The sequence below is a fragment of the Pelophylax lessonae genome (genome assembly GCF_965119305.1).
Source record: "Pelophylax lessonae genome assembly, chromosome: 2".
In the NCBI taxonomy this organism is placed as follows: Eukaryota; Metazoa; Chordata; class Amphibia; order Anura; family Ranidae; genus Pelophylax; species Pelophylax lessonae.
The window spans coordinates 560589019-560601514 of NC_138769.1; the positions used below are offsets into that span (position 1 = coordinate 560589019).

Consider the following 12496-nt stretch of genomic DNA (forward strand, 5'->3'; position numbering starts at 1 on the left):
CAGAAAGAAAAGTGCCTATAATGGGCACGTGGGCATCAGAACTGGGCCATAGAGCGATAGAAGAAGGTGATCTGGTGTGATTAATTCAAAAATAGCTTGAGAAACACAACAAAGAGTTTGGGATTTAGCCTTGGGCTCTGAATTCACCATCTCAATCCAAGTGAGCATGTGCTAGAAAAACAAGTCTGATCCACAGACCCCCCCCCCCTTCCCCCCTCACAACTTACGGGACTTAAAGGATCTGCTTTTGATGGCTTGGTGCCAGATACCACAGTATAATTTCAGAGGTCTAGTTGAGTAAGTGCCTTGAGGGGTTATAGCAGGTGGTGATAATGTTATGGCTAATTGATGTATACAAGCATTGCAAATTTTTTTCCAAGTCCCGCCAAGCAATTTTAAGGCATCAAAGCTTAAATAATGTGCTAAAGTTAAGAGTTCAGTCATTCTTTGTTTAGAAAACTGATTTTGTTTAGCCCTGAAGTGTCCTGCATTGGGCCAGGTACTTGCATGATACTAGGTATATGAAGCTTATTCAGGCAGGTTGACTATAAATGGGATGGATTGTGGGCTGGGTTGTGTTACAACACCATTGCCTAGTTCTAAAATGTGCTGGTCAGTCAGTGATGCAAAGTGCAGTTGCTGAGTGAATTATGCTTCCAATGCATCCTTTGTGCTGGGTTATTTGAGTGTCTCATGGTGCAGTCCTTCAATATAGTATTATCTGTGTATGGCACAGTCTCTGGCCATCTCTACCTATGGTAAAGTCCTTCTATATAAAGTCTTTTCAATATTATGGTATCTTTATATTGCAATGTTTTGTTTTTTTGGTCTGGCATTCTCACTAGCAATCTCTGAATGAGACCCGGTTCACACTAGCGCGACTTGTCAGGCGACTTGTCAGCCTGACAAGTCGCGCTCCCTCGCGGTCCATTGACCGCTACAGGACCCGTTCTAATAGGAGCGACACAAGTCGCACCGACTTCGAAAAAGGGTCCTGTACTACTTCGGGGCGACCTCGGAGCGACTTGCATAGACTTCCATTATGTGAAGTCCATGCAAGTCGCTCCGAAGTCATGGTGCATGGCAATGCACAAGTCGCCCCCGAAGTAGTACAGAGTCGTGTCGCCTTAGTGTGAACCGACTCTGAAGGTCAATTTTTGACCATCTCTCTGAACCATGAGGCACTGGCATTTTTGTAATATGGTAGGTCTCTTTTTTAATATGGCGTTGGTAGAAGTGGGTTTCAGTTGCAAAAACAGACTTGTCTGGTTAGGTTGTGTGGTGAGCACTGCAAGTTCAATTAGGTCTGTGGGTCATGGCTTGAGTGTTGGTTTGTTGGCCATGGTTTGAGTGCTGGTCTCCAGAACCATGAATGTTAATAAATGTCTTCTATATCTATCAGGATTATTGCTGAGGCATCAGCTTTCTTCCATATATCTCCCCTGACATGGTGTACAATCAATAGAAATTCAATGTGTTATATTTAAAATAGAAAATAAGTGTTGGGTGCATTCATCAGCAGTCAACTGGTTGCTAAGGGACAACACTGACTATCTAAGAAAATGCTTTTTATAAATGACGCCTTTACAAAAATGAATATATAGTTTAAAGGCAAGAGCACTATATCACTATAACTAGTTCACAGTTAACCCTTTCTCTAAAACATCATTTTTTCTATTGGAGGACTTCGTGGAGACTATTACAAATATGCTAAAAAAAGGTATGCAATCTGAGAATAGCCAAATAAATAGTTATTTCTCAGAAAAAAACAAAATAAAATCAAAATGCTCACAACAGAAAGTAGGACCTAAAGTTATATGATTTAACATCTAAAAGGAATGTGATACTGTGAAAATCAGTTATTTTTTTGACATGAGATATACAATACCATGACTGTAAATGTACAGTGCATTCCACCAAAGCCACAAGCACGATCTTGGCTTATGTACGGGACAACTTATTTGCTGTTGAATAAAGTACTTGAAGTAGTCACCTCAGGTCGGATTTTACGAAAACCAGAACATTTGTGCATAATAAGCTTGAACAACCATAGGCCACCTGTCAGTTTTCTACAGAAAATGATACACCAACATTTAGGTTCTTAATGGTTGCATTCCTTTACTTTCCTCTAAGTCTGACCATTTTGCCCATTTGTAAGCGCATGGCTGCTTAAGTTTCCTAGGTACAGTTTCCTTAAGAGTAAAATACACATTTATGTGATCTGATAGAATTACATTAGTACAGAACAGTGTATTAATAATTTTAAATCAGTATTCATGCATAAATCTATATTCAGCAAAACATTAGCACAGAGATATAAGCTATAAGATGCAGGCCTGGTATAACAATAGATTCTAAAGTTTCCATAAACACTATGCAACATGATATGCAAAAATGATATCAGTAAAGCAGCAGTGATTTTACTCTATTAGTAGTAAATATTTGTAATTTTTCCTACCTCTCATCGGTTGTATAGTCTCATGCTGGAAGCTAGATCTCTCTCCAGCTGCTAGCAGTCTTAAGACGGTTCTGTCCTTGGAACCAGCTAATCCTCATGTTTCCATCATCCCTTCTATGTCACTCACTACTGTGTCATCCTAGTTTCAACAGCCAATGACAATTCCACGCAATTATCCATTCAGGACAAAATATATACACTATTATGTTTTACAATCTAGCACAAAGTCATTCATCAACACCAACACATACACTCACTGGCCACTGTATTAGGTGCACCATTGCTTGGTAACACAAATTGCTAATCAGCCAATCACATGGCAGCAACTCAATGCATTTAGGCATCTAGACATGGCGAAAATGACTTGCTGAAGTCCAAACAGAGCATTAGAATGGGGAAGAAAATGATTTAAGTGACTTTGAATGTGGCATGGTTGTTGGTGCCAGACGGGCTGGTCTAAGTATTTCATAAACTGATGATCTACTGGAATTTTCATGCACAACCATCTCTAGGGTTTACGGAGAATGGTTCGAAAAAGAGAAAATATCCAGTGAGCTGCAGTTGTGTGGATGAAAATGCCTTGTTGATGTCAGAGGTCAGAGGAGAATAGGCAGACTGGTTTGAGATGCTAGAAACGTAACAGTATCTCAAATAGCCAGTCATTACAGCCAAGGTATGCAGAATACTATCTCTGTATGCACAAAACATCAAACCTTGAAGCAGATGGGCTACGGCAGCAGAAAGACACACTGTGCCACTCCTGTCAGCTAAGAACAGGAAACTGAGGCTACAATTCACACAGGCTCAGCAAAATTGGACAATAGAAGATAGGAAAAACTTTGCCTGATCTTAGGAGTCTCAATTTCAGCTGCAACACTCACATGGTAGTGTCAAAATTTTAAATAAACAACTTGAAAGCATGAATCCATCCTGCCTTGTATCAACGATTCAGGCTGGTGGTGGCGTAATGGTGTGTGGGATATTTTCTTGGCACACTTTGGGCCCCTCAGTATCAGTTGAGCATTGTTTAAACGCCACGGCCTACCCGAGTATTGTTGCTGCCTGATTATTTTTGCTGACCATGTCCATCCCTTTATGACTACAGTGTACCCATCTTCAGATGGCTACTTCCAGCAGGATAATGCACCATGTTACAAATCTAAAATCACCTCAAACTGGTTTCTTGAACATGACAATGAGTTCACTGTACTCAAATGGCCTCCACGGTCACCAGACTTCAATCCAATAGAGCACCTTTGGGATGTGGTGGAACAGGAGATTCGCATCATGGATTTGCAGCCGACAAATCTGCAGCAACTGCGTGGTGCTATCATGTCAACATGGATCAAAATCACAGAATGAAGGCCATGGGTGTCCGCAGGACTTTTTTCAGGGGGGGGCATCATTTTAAGGTCACCCTTGCTCCGCCCCTTTTCAACAATGTCCTGAAGGGGAGGGGCTTAGTCATTATACTTATTTCGAGTTTTTATTTTTAAAGAGCAAACAGCAACATTTATTTTTAAAGCATTTGTTAACCTAAAAAAAAAAAAAATTGATCCTGTTCCCTTAAAGCATGTTATACAGCACAGTGCTTTGCTGTGTAACATGTACCCTTCTGTCACCTAAAATACCTGGCTGATCTTGCCTGGCTATGTTCTCCCCTCTGTAAGCTGGCCACGGTATACCATGGCTGCTGAGCCCTGACACTGTCGTCAGTTTACGTGCCTCCGTCATCCGCCGCCTTCCTGTCCTCCTCTGTCCTCTCTCCCCCCTCCCTCCATGCCTGTCTACTCCTGTGTCAGTGTGCGCCCCCTCCCCTCCTGCTGCTGTAGTTTAATTTAAAGTTTCATATCCTGTCTACAGTCTGTTTAATAATCCTGTGTGCCCCTGTGTCTGTTTTATAAAAATAGGCCATTCTTTACAAGCTTTCAGAGCGCCACTCGCCCCTCATGTGACCTGCTGCCTCTCTCCTCCTCTCCTCCTCCTCACCTTCTCCCCTCCCAACTGTCATCAGTGAGGAATCCTTGGCCCCGCCTGCTGCAGGCAGCTTTCAGACGGGAAGAGGAGAGAGCAGACGGGTCATGTGAACAGCGCTCGGCCCTCTGAAAAGTGGTAAACAATGACTTATTTCTTTAAAACACATACACATACACACAGGCACACATGATTATTAAACAGACCAGACTGGATGGTATAAAGTGGCTTAACAACCACTTGAAAGGGGAAGTTGAGATTCCAGGGGGGGGGGGCATTTGCCCCTACCTGCAGATGCCCATGATGAAGGCAGTTCTGAAGGCAAAAATGAGTCCAACTCAGTACTAGCAAGGTGTACCTCATACTGGCTGGTGAGTGACTAAAGCCCCGTACACACGATCAGATTATCGAACGATCTGTCGTCCGTTTTTTGTGGCATGCTAGTCTGATGTGGAAAGTGAAGAGGTTATTTTCATATGAATTTTCCCGTACGACAGAATTCTACTTCAGAAGTGATGTCATGTGTTGGATTGCTTTCTATGTGTTCTTTCGTCTCTGAGCATGCCTAGTCTTGCTCTTAAGATTTTTTTCTGTCAAATTATTTTTGGAAAACTGGGACACCATGTCATCCGGACTAAAGAGGACAAGGACAACCAGAGTTGTTATCGGCGCTCACTTCAGAAGCCTGCATCTCTGATGGTATGGGGTTTCATGAGTGCGTGTAGCATGGGTAGTAGCTCACACATCTGGAAAGGCACCATCAATGCTGAAAGGTATATCCAAGTTCTAGAACAACATATGCTCCCATAAAGACGTCGTCTCTTTCAGGGAAGACCTTGCATTTTCCAACATGACAATGCCAGACCACATACTGCATCAATTACAACATCATGGCTGCGTAGAAGAAGGATCCGGGTACTGAAATGGCCAGCCTGCAGTCCAGATCTTTCACCCATAGAAAACATTTGGCGCATCATATAGAGGAAGATGCGACAAAGAAGACCTAAGTTGAGCAACTAGAAGCCTGTATTAGACAAGAATGGGACAACATTCCTATTCTTAAACTTGAGCAACTTGTCTCCTCAGTCCCCAGACGTTTGCAGACTGTTATAAAAAGAGGGCATGCCACACAGTGGTAAACATGGCCCTGTCCCAACTTTTTTGAGATGTGTTGATGCCATTAAATTTAAAATCAACTTATTTTTCCCTTAAAATTATACATTTTCTCAGTTTAAACGTTTGACATGTCATCTATGTTGTATTCTGAATAAAATATTGAAGTTTGAAACTTCCACATCATTGCATACTGTTTTTATTCACAATTTGTACAGTGTCCCAACTTTTTTGGAATCGGGTTTGTGTGTGTGTGTGTGTGTGTGTGTGTATTTATATATATATATATATATACATATATTTATGAGTATAAGGCACATTTATGGACTGTTCATTTGGTATTTTGATTTAATCAATTAATCACATATGTATAAGGATATACTCTGTCTTTAGCGCTGTGGTTGAGTTATATGCTTTTTTGAACACTGGTGAGGAGCAGCAGTGGCAGTACACAATTGTATTTTTTTTTGAGTGTTTTTACTTTAGCGCAGGGTGAAGTCTTTGTTTAGAGTCACTGATTTTATTGAAGGAATACTGCTTATTATTTTTTGGTTTTGGTTTGGCATATGTCCCCCATGGCAGTGCCCAGTTAACAACGCCCTATTTTAACAAAAGCTTGCAAATTAATCTTCAATAAGGCCAGACAAATAATAATAGTATTTATTATTAATATTATAATACAGGATTCATATTTCCGACAGTCTGCGCAACTCTTTACAAAATAAAAGGAAACAGTACAGATACAATTCCATTCAATAAAAGAGGGTTAGGGCTTATGAAAGCTTACAAACTAAAAAGGATTGCAGACAGATCAGGAGATAGCTGGATAGATTGGGGTGGAGACGAGGAGCAAAGAAGATGGCATGGGTGATATTTTGAGGCAAGAGGGTTGATTTACTAAAGTGAAATAGACAGTTCACTTTGAAAAGGAGTTTGCCCCAAAGCTTAGTGAATGAGGTGAAGCTCTGCTGACTTCCATAATCCAAACATGTGCAAACAAAAAGGCTGTTTTTTTTTTTTTTTGTACATGATTGGGTATTCTTTGCAAAGTGAAACTTCATCACATTCCCAAAGCTCAGGGACAAATTGCCTTCCAACGTATTGTACATATTCCCTTGGAAAGTGAACAGCCTATTTGCCTTTAGTAAATCAACCCCAAAGTTGGTGAAGTAGTTTAAGGCTGACCATACATGTTCGATTCTCCTGTACAATTTTCCTTTAGATTTACCTTAAACTATGTAGTGCAAGGGCCTGTCTAATTGTATACAATTGAAAGTTGTTTAGTTTTGACCTCATATTACATGGTTTTTGGTAAATCTAAAGGAAAATTGTACCAAACAATTGAACATGTATGGCCAGCCTAAGGCAGTGTTGTGGATGGCTTTGTATGCTGTTAGTATTTTGAATTTTATATGTAGGGTAAGCAGAAGCCAGTGGAGGGATTGGCAGAGGGGGCAGTGGTCAATGAATGATTAGTAAGGTGGATAAGCCTGGCAGCAGCATATGATAGACAAAGGGAGCTATAATATAGCCTGTGTAAAGGTAAAGCCAAAATGGAAGGAGGTGATAGATAACAAAGGAGTGAATTAGTAGCGTAGAGTCATTGGTTAAGAAGGGGCATATTTTGGACACATTACAGAGGTTAATTCTACACAATGTGGACAGTAATTGGATATGGGGCAGAAAGGAGAAGTCAGAGTTCACCTAGCACCCTGGCATGAGGAGACTGATGATTGTGTTATTGATCTTCATGTAAAAGATGGGGGAAGGGACACAGGGAGAAGTATATATTATGAGATCAGTTTTGGAAAAATTGAGTTTGAGGAAGTGTTGTGACATTCATACTAAATGTGTCAGTTAGTAAATTAGTGAGGCACAAAGAGACTGAACAGGGAAGCTGAGGATTTGAGAGATACATTTGGGTATTGTCAACATAGAAATGGTATAGGAAGCTGTAGAAGGCTCTAAACCCACAGGAGGAGCTAGAAAGAGAATAGAAGGAATTCAAGAACATATCCTTGAGGAATCAAACAGAATGAAGAAGGGAGTAAAAAACAGAGTTATATGTGACACTGAAGGTGCCCTAAGATAGGTAGGAGGAGAACCAGCAGACTCTTGGAGGCCAAGGTAGTAGATTTTTTATGAGGAGGGGTAAATGGTCAACTGTGTCAAAGGCAGCAGAAAGGCCTAAAAGTATGAGTATGGAATAGTGGCCCCTTGGTTTTATCAATTAGTAAGTACGTTTTAGGATGACAGTTTCTGTGATGTGTTTCAAGCGAAAGCCAGACGGAAATCGATTTAAAATGTATTTATCGGGTGGTAGCCTAGACAGTTATAGATTAGGCTTTCTAGAAATTGGAGGTAAACAGGAGCAAGGACATGGGTCTGGGGGGGGGGGGGGGAGGGGATGACCAGTGCATGTGTTAACGGGAAGGAAAAGATACTAGGAGAGAGAATGAAGATGTGAATTAGAGACCGTAGAATACAACAAGATAGTGTGTTGGTTAGTTTTGAAGAAAAATGGTCCAGGGGGGCAGGTGGTCCTCTGTAGTAACAGAGTCATAAAAGGAAATTAAGGAATATGGTAGTACTTGGTATGTCAAATGAGGAAGATGTCAGGACAGTGGAGATCTCCTCCCAAATTGTAAGATTTGGATTTTCATTGATTTCAAGGGGGGCTCTGCGCTATGTTTGGGGTTCGCTAACTTCCCACGGGGTTCATAGAATGTCCAGCAAACCAACTTTTCCTGATTCACTATCCCCACTGAAAATAATAGGCTGTGGAGATTGTTCTTGAAGAAACAGGTGAGTATTGCAAGGATATGAGCTATCAGAGGGGTTAACCACTTTAGCTCCGGCTGTTGATTTTTTCATAGTTATTTTTCCAGACTTATTTTCAAATGTTTTTACTTCAAAGATACTGTAAGTATATTTTTTTGGGGATAAACCAGGCTCTCCTTTAGTTGCAATATCTTCCAATATGTATTTTATATTCTATATACCGTATATACTCGAGTATAAGCCGACCCGAGTATAAGCCGAGGCCCCTACTTTTACCATAAAAAGATGGGAAAAATGATTGACTCGAGTATAAGCCTAGTGTGAGAATGCAGGGTGGCGGGCATGGTACAGGAGAATGCAGGGTGGCAGGCATGGTACAGGAGAATGCAGGGTGGCAGGCATGGTACAGGAGAATGCAGGGTGGCAGGCGTGGTACAGGAGAATGCAGGGTGGCTGGCGTGGTACAGGAGAATGCAAAGTAGCTGGCATGGTACAGGAGAATGCCGTGTGGCTGGCATGGTACAGGAGAATGCAGGGTGGCAAGCATGGTACAAGAGGATGCGGGGTTGCGGGCATACGGCTGCGGCTGTGTTTCACTTACCTGTTCCAGAGGCGCCTTCATATTAAAACGTATACGTTCGGCTATTCCCGGCCTGTCCCGAGCAGCGGCGGCGGCGCATGCACGGTGACATGTATACGCCGGGCGGCGCCATTTTTAAATCTTAAACACATCGGAGCGGCAGGGAACTTTTTTTTTTTGACTCGAGTATAAGCCGAGGGGGACGTTTTCAGCACAAAAAAATGTGCTGAAAAACTCGGCTTATACTCGAGTATATACGGTATGTTAAAGGCAAAGATAAAAAAATATATATGTAGCAGGTTTTCCAAGCATTGGGCCTGATGTGGGTCTGCCATTGTTACCGGTGACACCTTCAGCCCATTTAAGCTGAATACCCAAGTGTGAGATTTGAGTCAATGACCATGCCGGCATTTTTGGTTTGTTTTGTTTTTTTGATAATGGGGATGGGAGAAGGGAATGAGTAAGATACTCCTCTGGCTCAACGAGGTACAACTGGGACACTTTGCAGAAAAATGCCTGTTAGCGCTGCCTTGATGCCAGCTGAATGCCGACCAACGCTTGCTGGCCCTTGTAAAATACTAACTTGCTGAACTTGTGCTTGAACTTGACTTTTAACACTCTGGTTAGTTCAAAAGTCCTGGACTAGACTGACACTTGACTCTTGACATTGTGGTTAGCCCAAAAGTCCTGTAAACAGCTCCCTCCAGCCCTTCGCTGACTGAGGTGGCTCTTTGTAACTGCTTGTGATGCTGCAACTCTCAACATTGTACACTGCACACTGTACACTTTAACTCTTCAGGGCCCAACTGCTGGCACCCCCTTTACACTTCAGGGTCCTCTCACTAGGCACCCCTCTACACTTCAGGGTCCTCTCACTAGGCACCCCCTCTACACTTCAGGGTCAAAACTGGCACCCCTTTACAGCTAGCTGGCTCCTGGATCTCTTGGACCTTCACCTTAGTAGTCCCCTCTGCTAGGCAGACCCCCAGGGGCAGTTTACAGTACTCACAAACTGCGAATGCTTTCCTGAAATTGGACCCCTTCTGCTCCGCTGGTCCTCAGCACACATGATCCTCTCTGCAGCTCAGCTCTGCTCATTCCGTCCCCTCAGGCAAGCCGCCGGGACACCCGATCCTGCTGACAGGAGGAGAGACAGCCGTACTCTCCCTCCTGGAACTCTGCTTCCCGCCAAAGATGCTGCGTCATGCGATACCCACTCCCAGAATCCTGTGCAGCAGAATCTGCCTTTCTGGGGTAGATACAGGCCTGAATGTGCCACTGATTGGGTTTCCTCCACTGCCCAATGAGAACCCTTCTCATGGAGCCAGTGGGGAGACTCCCCAGCCTCAACAGCAACACCTGGGAGACATGACAGCCCAGCTGAAAATCATGGCCCTGCTGTTAGGCAGCCAAGGCCCACTATACATTGCCTAGCACCTACCTTGTAGGGTGCTACATATATATAAAATTATATTGACCAGTGATTGATTTAAAACAACTAGCATTACTATAGAAGAAGAATTTATTTTATTATGTGGTATGTCTTGTTTATGAAGACACTAAACCTACTTTTGATTTACAAAACACGGATTATGATATTTACAAGGGAAAGGAGGACTTTCTTTTTTAACAGGATAAGCAAATACAAAAACATCTTTTAAATTTGCTGAGGAAAAAAAAGTAAAAAGAGTTAACTAGGAGCTAGCCAGGAAATTTGGAAGTTTTTTTTTGCTAAAAGAAAGGTTTATTTTAATTTTGCCCTAGTATATTTTACAAATTAGGTAACAGGAAAAGACTGTAATCTGCATGTAATAGCTGCAACTAACCACAAAGTAGCCACATTTTATCTGTAGGTGACCACTATAGCAAGTTTTTTTTGCGAAAGGAGTGCCTACTTCCATTTCTGGTAATCAAAGTAGGAAGCAGCAGAATTTGTGAGCTCCATCCCACACCTGACTTTCACAAACCAAGCTGCCTTCAGACACCTTTCAGTTCACCCTTAAGCCGGGAACATGCTACCTTCAGTAAAACGATAAGTATCTGGCATAAGCATGCATTTTAAGCAGTCACAATGGAAATCATCACCCAAAATGGTTGATGCGAACCATGCAGTCTACATCAACTATGTGGACTCTTGTGTGGAGCCTGCTTGACTTCCAACATCAATAAACCTGGACTAAAAACAGCTAGGCGACTAGGTGGCCCAGATGGTTAAACCAGAATTTATCACCTCTTACGTGCAGGAAATACATGGTACAGTGGAACAGGGCAACACTCACATCCTGTAGCTGCAGAAAAAAGTAAGTACACTGGAGAACTCACTCGCCACTGCCCAGCCCCACTGTCAAGTCCAAAAGGTCACATCACCATGGATGAGAAGACTCAATGATCTGGAGAACTGCACAAGAGGAAACAATCGTTGCTGGACTACTGGAAACATAAGGCAGTTGACCTTGAGAGGGTCTCCTATAAAACTATTCCAGAGACCATGCACAGCCCCTTAGAAAAGGCTCACATACTGGGCTCTGCGCCATGTCCAAGTATTGCTTGCTAATTGGACTTAACCAAGAAAATTACAATTTTGCACAATCTGTCTGTCTGCACTAACGAGTCCTCTCCTTCAGCATGGAGCACATCTACCTCTGTGGTTTAACCACCTGCCAATCCAAATGAACGAGGAAAGTAGAAAAACCTTTCTGGGACCCCCTTGTTTTAATTGCACTGCACATGTTTAAGTAAGCAACTGATCACTGACGAATGTACTAGACAGGTGCTTTTCCAAATGACTATGCTGCTACCCTGGTTATGGCCAGCAGGCCCATCTAATGCAATGTACTTTCCTCACTTTGCTAAGGGGCTACAATTGGCCAGTGGCATAAAACATCATATGTTTCCTCTGTATATACATGTTTCCCCCTACACTTGATCATAAGGGATGGAACCCACTCTCTTATATGGCAAAAATACACACACTGCTTTACAATGGATAAAGGGTTGTTCATCCCCCTGCAGGTTTTTGTCCTCATGTTTTGGTAACACCTGAATTTGGATGTTGCGTGCATTGGGAAAAGGAAGTCCAAACTGGTCAAATGTTTTTCCTTAAGCCCCGTACACATGTACCGATTGTCGGCCGTAAATATTCGGCCGACGACCGATCAGACGATTGTAGGCTTGTTAGTATGATGCTTCCGACAGCCGACAGCACATTTTCGGCCGAACAGAATCTGTCGTGCAGGCATTAAAATTTTTGTTGGCCAACACCAGAACGGCCGATTGTTCGCCAGTCAGTACAGATTTCGGCCGACAGACAGCAGATTTGCAAGTCTGGGCATGCTCAGAAAAGAAAAAAGACAAGGAAAGTTAACCATCACATGACATCACTTCTGCAGTCGGCTGTTGTTGGCCGACAAAATTCGTGTGCAGTTTTTTGCAGTTTTCAACAGACACGACAGCCCTGGACAAAAGATGGCCGATCGTTCGGCCGACGATCAGTACGTATGTACGAGGCTTTAGTCTTGTTTTTGTCACTGTTTGCTCAGGTTCCATTATCAAGTTCAGTTATGCACTCTGTTATTGACATCTCTTGGGGT

At 42.6% G+C, this 12496-nt stretch overlaps 1 protein-coding gene across 1 annotated transcript in view; it reads right to left on the reverse strand.

Moving 5' to 3' along the window:
• LOC309547838 (protein LBH-like) overlaps nucleotides 1-2546 on the reverse strand; it is a 55859-nt gene extending 53313 nt beyond the window's left edge. Inside the window, exon 1 of the mRNA XM_082247843.1 lies at nucleotides 2459-2546. The gene's annotated coding sequence lies outside the window, so the exon portion shown is untranslated. The remainder of the gene's footprint in view (nucleotides 1-2458) is intronic.
• Between the last annotated feature and the right edge of the window lie 9950 nt (nucleotides 2547-12496).